A 7,534-nucleotide genomic window follows, 5' to 3' on the forward strand; every position below is an offset into this window, starting at 1 on the left:
CAACATGTCAAGCCTATCATCATATTTATACCTCTACTCTGCCTCAGGTTCAATTCTGTTCCTGTTAACGGACAATGACCATTGGTCCTCTGACCCTTGCCATTAATCATTTTAGAAGTTATGCAACTAAATTTTTTTTTAATTTCCATAAGATTGAAGAAGTGCCTTTTTTTTTTTTTTTTTTTTTGCACAATGATAAAACTCCAGCTATCTTCTTTATTCTGTTTCTTCCTAAAGATTCATGAGCCACATTAATTGTAACTATTTCTGATTTTCCGTATTAGGAGTAATCATTTTTCTTCCAATGTATTTTTAATAAGTCCAGTAGTGAGGAGTATTACAATTTCAATCCTTTCAAAGTGTCTAAGCGAATGATGGCCATGCTGTCATAACTGTCTCTAGGACTTTGAGTTCTTTACCTGATTAGAGGTTCGGCTACTTGCAACTTCCAAGATACTCCCTTTTTTAAGGAAATTGTTCTATGTTCCATCTTTAAATTCCTGTAACTCTTCCTGTCTGTTCTCTGCAGCAAAACTTTCACTACTGATGCAGAATTCCTCTGCAATTGCCCCCTTGGACTTAATGTTTCCAAACTTACAGGATATGCAAAAGTTTAGAACCAACATAACTTTTTCTTTATTTACTGTGATTCCTGATCACTCAAAGCCAAAAATCAAACTTTTATAACTAAGAATTGCATTGAAGTCATAAATGTTCCTTTAAATGCCATACAGAAACATCAATTTCATCGCTGGTCTCACAATAACCATACAAAATGAGATTTGTAGTTGTAGGTGTGACCATGGATGATCTGTAGTAAGTATGTCATATTTATTGAAATCCCGCTGGAAAGAAACCTTTCCATTAGGTAAGATCCTTTTATTTGAAACATTGTTCACTGAGCTAAAACACTATGCAGTGATTTATCGTACTTCATATACAGGTTTTTACAGTTATAATCTAATGGTAATAGAAGCAGAGTTATCAACATTCACTAACGGCCTTGTAATATTTTCCTCTGTCTTCTGAGGCATAGGCCTATTACAATGTATTTACATCTTACATTTGAAACCTTTTAACTTATGCATTACATATTCATAGGTTTTAAATTATCTGCATCTACTTGAAATAATGTAGACAGATCTTATGGTGCCTTTTGAGTTCTTAATAGATCTTCCTCCTCCCCACCATTGGGATTTAAACAAGGATCCATAGCTAGAAATAATGTCTACCTTTATGTTCTTTCTGCGTTTGACATGCATGGACACATACACCACACCACTCTAAGTGTAAACGTAAAATAAAGTAGGGTATATTAGGGAAACGTGCAAGCAGAGATGCAGCAGAGTGCATGACACTTCCATTCTCTTGATGGCAAGTAGAGAGACATGCTTGGGTAGAGCTCAGCTGGAGAGCCGCTGAGCTTAGCTTCTGGTATCAGGCTGTTTTTACTCGTTCAAAAATGCTGTGCCAGCCACTTGCTAAGCCACCAAAAGTGTGTAGGTGTTTGTGAGGGAGATTTGGGAGGAGGATAAGCCCCAAAGCCATCCAAAGTTTTTTCTCCTCAGTCTATCCTGTGGCCCTTGGTGGTTCATTAGATGTGAGCCTTCCTACTAGCTCTAACGGATCCTGAGTCAGAGTGATTCTTGCAAAATTGTCTGGGAGCTCTCCTGCTGCTGGAATAGCAAGCCACTGCTTAAAACAACTTTGGTCTTTTCATCTGTATGTGAAATGGGAAATTTACACCCACCACACACGTTTTGGGGTCACAGATATTCATGCCTGAGGTCTGTCATCCCTTTTTGATTACAAGCCAGGCTTTATATCTACTTTTAAGGAAACAGACAAACAAAAAGTCCTGCAGGGACACAGGAATCATTCTTCTTAAAAACAACTTCTGGGGGTTGGAGTTAAAAAAAAAAAAAAAAAGTAATTGTATAACCGTAGGAGGCAATGTCACCATCTAGATTCATGTCTCTTCAGGTTTCCCCAGACTGAGCAACATACGCTACCCATCCACTCACCAAGGTTATATACCACTCATCCACCCAAGGTCATATGCCACCAATTCATCCACCAAGGCCATATACTGCCCACCACCCACCAACACCGTACATCACCCATCCACCAACCAAGGGTCATAAACCACCACCCATCCACCCACCAAGGTCACACACTACCCATCCAGCCTCCAAAGTCAGAAACCACACATCCATATATCATTGTAAAAGCAAACATACGTTTTAAAAATATTGAAGATGGCCAAACTGTTTCTGCTCAAATTCTCCTGGCTTGTTTCCCTATGATTCCTAGACATATTTTTGCTCAGCTACGATAAAGGAGATACAGCAGTAAGCAACTTTTACAGAGTAGGAGGCAGACAGCTCAGCCAATCGTTTAGATGATATTAATGGAGAGGCTAGAATGGGTGGCAAATATAGGATTCTATTAAGGTCAAGATTTTTTCCATTGGTCATCCTCCTCAAATATCATTACTCTATTACTATGATGAGGGCAAACCTGGGTACAACAAGCAGGGGTAGAGATGATGGCCACATATATTTGTTCGGATTTTTCAGCACACATTGCTATTCTCTGCTTCAGCCTCCCAAGTAGCTGGGATTATAGGCACCCACCACCATGCCCAGCTATGTTTTCAGTAGAGACTGAGTTTCACTATCTTGGCCAGGTTGGTCTTGAACACCTGATCTCATGATCCACCCTGCCTCAGCCTCCCAAAGTGCTGGGATTAGAGGTGTCAGCCACTGCCCTGGGCCCAAATTATTTCTTTTAAATGTGGTCACTTCACATGGACATGTACACATGTAACATTAAGATTGATTCATGATTGAGTTGTTTTGTTTCAATGAGAGGTAGCTACTAAATGCAGCCCTTTCTTGCCTTTAATAGTCTAGTCATGAGTGACTCAAATCCACACCATATATTTAGTCTGTAATAATGTACCATGCATCTATATAGATTCTTATTTCAGTCAATTTCAGATGGGTGCTCCATGATCAAGATGAAAAAAGACTAATTTATTGTATAGAACCACCTATACTGTGAGTTACCAATAATTTACCATTACTATGTTTGTCAAATGGTTATGGCATTGCATAAGATTTATCCACCTTGGAGAAAAGTTATTTTTTTAAATCATGACTCATGCCTTTCACTAAGGTGGAAAATGTTATTGGCAAAACTCCTACTGTGCTAAGGGCTTCCATGAACTATGTTTTAAATTTGGGTAAAGGTGTAGATGGGCCAATTTATGAGAAATGAGTAGAGAATTTCCTGTTCATAAAGATGATTAAGACTCAGAAATCAAGGCTTGCTGTTGATTAATTGTATCATGTCCATTTTTCAAAAGATTGTTTTTGGGCTTACCTGTTCTTATGCAATTTTTGGTTGGTAAGAATGCTTTGCATAAAAAAAGTCACAAATTTTCCTTTAGAGTAAATGATTTGCCATCACTAGGGCCCAAATCCAAAAACCCAGAAGCCACTGAACACTGGCAGATATTTTTATCAGTTTATGTTTCTTGTTTGTTTTTTTTTGGTAAGGCTCTAAAAAACTATAAGGTTGGTCTTAGGAATAAGGAATTTGGGGCCTGAAGTAATTGATAGCCCAAGAATAGGGTTTGTCTTACTGATTTAGGAGGCTTTTAAAGATTGTGACCTGACAGTAATCTATTGCCTTGGGATAGACATTGTAGTAACATGCACAAGTATAGAATTCATTTTTTCCAATAGCAATAGATGGGTCTCCTCCTTTCTAGGAGCAGACAGAAAGGCCATCAAATTTAACTTAATAGAGTGAATTGTCTCTAAGGATTGAAGTCTAGTTAGCTCCCAAGGCTCATCTTGTGCCAGTCTTAGAGTCTATCTGCTTTTAAGGTCCTATTCATATTTAGTCACCTGGGCTTAGACGCTATGTAATGTAATGAAAACAGGTTTTTCGTTTTTCACTGGAGGCAACTATAAAAATAATATCCAGATCCTGGAATGTTTAGATCTCATCTATTAGTCCACAATGTATTCAGATTTGTCCAGTTTCACTTGCCAGGGAAGCTTGGACAAGTATAAAACATATTGTTGCTTGTCACGTAGAGAAACCAATGTGGGGGTTTTATTAAAGGGGTGTGGAAAAGAGAGCGTTAGCAATATCAAAGGTTACACATAAAATATCATTGGTGACAGCTATTTGTTCAGTCATCGTAATGAGATGCTGCATTACAAGAGCAACAGTTTCTTGTTTGTAAGCCTCAGTAGTTCACAGTGAATCTCCAAGTACCAGTGACTTTTAATGACTTTCACTGGCCAGAATGGGAAATGGTTTTTATAGGGCCCCTGCCTCCAATGATACTTGGAGGAGAGTACCATTTATTTGTTTATTTATTTATTTATTTTCACTTCTCGTGAGAGGTGACATGGTTTCAATATTACAACCATTGACAAGCTTTAAGCTATCAAACAGTTCTGAGCCATGCATTCAGCTACTAAAGAAGCCACCAACAAGAGTCACGATGAATTCATCTGATCAGCAGATCCACGTACCCATATACTCAGAACATTCATATTCATCAAAAGGCAAGATAACAGAGAAGAATAAGCACAGTCTAGAGCCCCTTCCCTTTCCAGGATCCTCCTCCAACAAAATGATTGGTAGCCGATTGAAATGTGATTTGTCAAAATTTCCTTAAATCAAATAGTTCAGGTTTTTACATCAATGCATTTTTCATTGAAGAGGCAGCCAAATACTTTCCAGGCCTTCAAATCAATCAATCTGGATGCATTTCTGAGTAGATTATGTTCTTGGCTTATAGGCAGTATTTTTTCTCAATAAAAAGTCTTGAGTTTCCCTCCAACAAAGTGTTGCTAGTTTTTGCAACATTTTAAAATATCTTTTAGTTTCCCTCATCCTTAATCACTGCCATCAGTGCAGCTCCTCTCTATAATTGTATCAGCCATCTGCCTTTAACCCATTTACAATGAATGGGATTCTTCCCACTCCCAGCCTACCACCCTTGCCCACCAACTCAAGGCTCCTGAACACCGTCTTCTTCCTACTAATTACATACAGCAACATCATTATGTTGTTTTATATCTTTCCCAGGAAACCTCACTCTGAGAGTTGAGATTGTGGATTTCAACCACAGCATAGAGCCGAACAGACACTACAAAGGACCTATTGCCTTTCATACTTGGAACGTGCTATGGTTAACTCATCCAGTCTGAGTCTACAGGATATTCAGTCATCAGCCCTTTCACTTTTCTTCCCCAGAGAAGGAATGTAGCTGAACTCTGCTATTTCCAAAAACGTAAAGCCCCAAATAGAGTGTTGCATGTTCCTTCATGGATGTCTGTTATTTTGCAAAAGAGTCATTGACCCACGACTGCAGATGTAAGATAAAAGTTTTTGGGGGGAAACTTGAAGCCAGAGAGAGAGAGGAGGTGCGAGAATTGTAGGCTATTTGTGTTTCATTGGCTTTGCCCAATTAAAGAAAAAGTAAACTTTCTTGTATCTTCATAACAGGTGATAGTTTTACAACTTGGAGAAAGGTATTTTCTGCTGAAGTTAGGATTCAGCTTTCCCAGAGAGAGTGGAAAATAGAAACATTTCTATTTTCTTTTTTGATGATTATATTTCAAAGGGATGGCTCCCAGGTCCTTGAGAAAGATATTCCTGGGTTGTAAAAATGGCAAGAAGCTTTAAAAAGATTTATATCTGAAAGAAGCAGAAAAAAAAATTACAATTACAAATTTCTCAAGCAAATGCTCTAAGAGAAGGGAGGTGGTGGCCTAGAGTTAAGTGGACACTTGTCTAAAATTAAGCTGAGGGAAAGGTTAAGGACTTCTTGGTCACCAGGTGTCCTTCCTGGGTCTAATAACCACCAACTTAGGGGCTATGAATGATAGGAGACTAGCTCTATCTCTAAACCATTGAAGTAAACGTCTATTATTCAGACAGATACTATAGATGGAGCCAGTGACAATAAGCCAAGGAAATAAAACGAGTAAAGAAAAAATACTAAGGTGCGGGGATCTAAAAATTACTTCCCTTGGAGAGAAAATGGGATGTGAGTTAAGCAAGGGACCCAAATATCAATATGACCTCTTCCTGACTCAGGCCACTACATTCTTCTGCCAGCCATTGGATACCTCATCAGTGGCAGGTGTCTTTAAAGACTCTTGCATCAGAGTAGTTTCTCTTCCCAGGGATGTAATGATTCACCACCCAACAGCTGCATTTCCTTTAACTTGAATGTTCTTGACCAGAAAACCTCTTTCAAACACACTGGAACTGATTCATCTGATTCATGCTGACAAAGTCCTCAATTTACCAAGTCTCACACATTTTCTACAAAGCTATCAAGTAATAGAAACTGACGCTTTCCTCTAAGGCCAGCCAGGAGTCAGGCGTAAGTCAATGGGTCATTTGGATGGAGTAGCCAGAATTACTGGGAAAACAAAATTAGCAGATGGGCACATGAAGTCAAGCAGAAAGGGAATAAGAGATGCCAACTGCCACCCTCTTTTTTATGGCACTCACCATTACCAGTTACATCAGTTGACACTCTAGACTTTTTTTAACCATAAATGTATTACAAACATTTAATTTTCTTTTATCTAAAATGGAACATTGAATAACTTTTCTTTCCCCTCAAATGACTCTCAGTGCTGCCATTTAGATTTTCAAATCTCAGTAATAATCCTATCATTTCTGTAAAAGTTGACTTTTCTCAATTTCAGAATAAAGTCAACACCAAACCCTTTAACCTACCAAAAAATATTTTAAAAATCTCAAACGTATTTCTTCCTAATTTCACAATAGAGGGACTTCATGTACTTGTGGACACATGAAAGGCAATCACTAGAATTGTGCTGTACAGTGAACATGTCCAACAAATTTCTTCCAACAATTTCCAAATGAAGCTGCCCTCTCACTGACAAACTGTTATTATATTGCTATTGGAAGCCAAAAAAAAAAAAAAAAGTTTTCAGAGTTGTGGTCAGAGTCTCTCATCTGATCACCCAATGAGCAGAATGTAACTCCTTTTGGAAATGGATATGTTACATTCATTTTTATTGTCTGCACTGCCTATAAATAGAGCCTGGTTCAAAGTTGATCCTCAGTGAAAATGTACCAAATGACTTAAATTAATTATAAATAAGTGAGTGGATAAATAACTATGAAATGACCCCTTGGAAATAACTTACAGCTCTGAAAAGAGAAATATAAATATGCACTGGAAGGGATGAAAATTGTGTTGTTATCCTAAATTAACTGGGCTAGACCACCAAATTAGTCAACTACAGATTCACCCTACCAGATACACAAAAACACTATGCAGTACACATGGCAAAAATAGCATGAGGATTCTTTTATCTTATTCATCAACTTCTCTGGAAAGTAGGAGAAGGCATTCTGTTTCCTGAAATTACTTTACTTCAGAATCTTTTTCAGTCTCTAGTATTGATTGATCTTCATCAATTTTAGCCTTGAAATGATAAAAAGGGTGAAACATAAACAA

Source organism: Sapajus apella, unplaced genomic scaffold (genome assembly GCF_009761245.1).
Source record: "Sapajus apella isolate SASKATOON/1434 unplaced genomic scaffold, GSC_monkey_1.0 scaffold8, whole genome shotgun sequence".
NCBI lineage: Eukaryota > Metazoa > Chordata > Mammalia > Primates > Cebidae > Sapajus > Sapajus apella.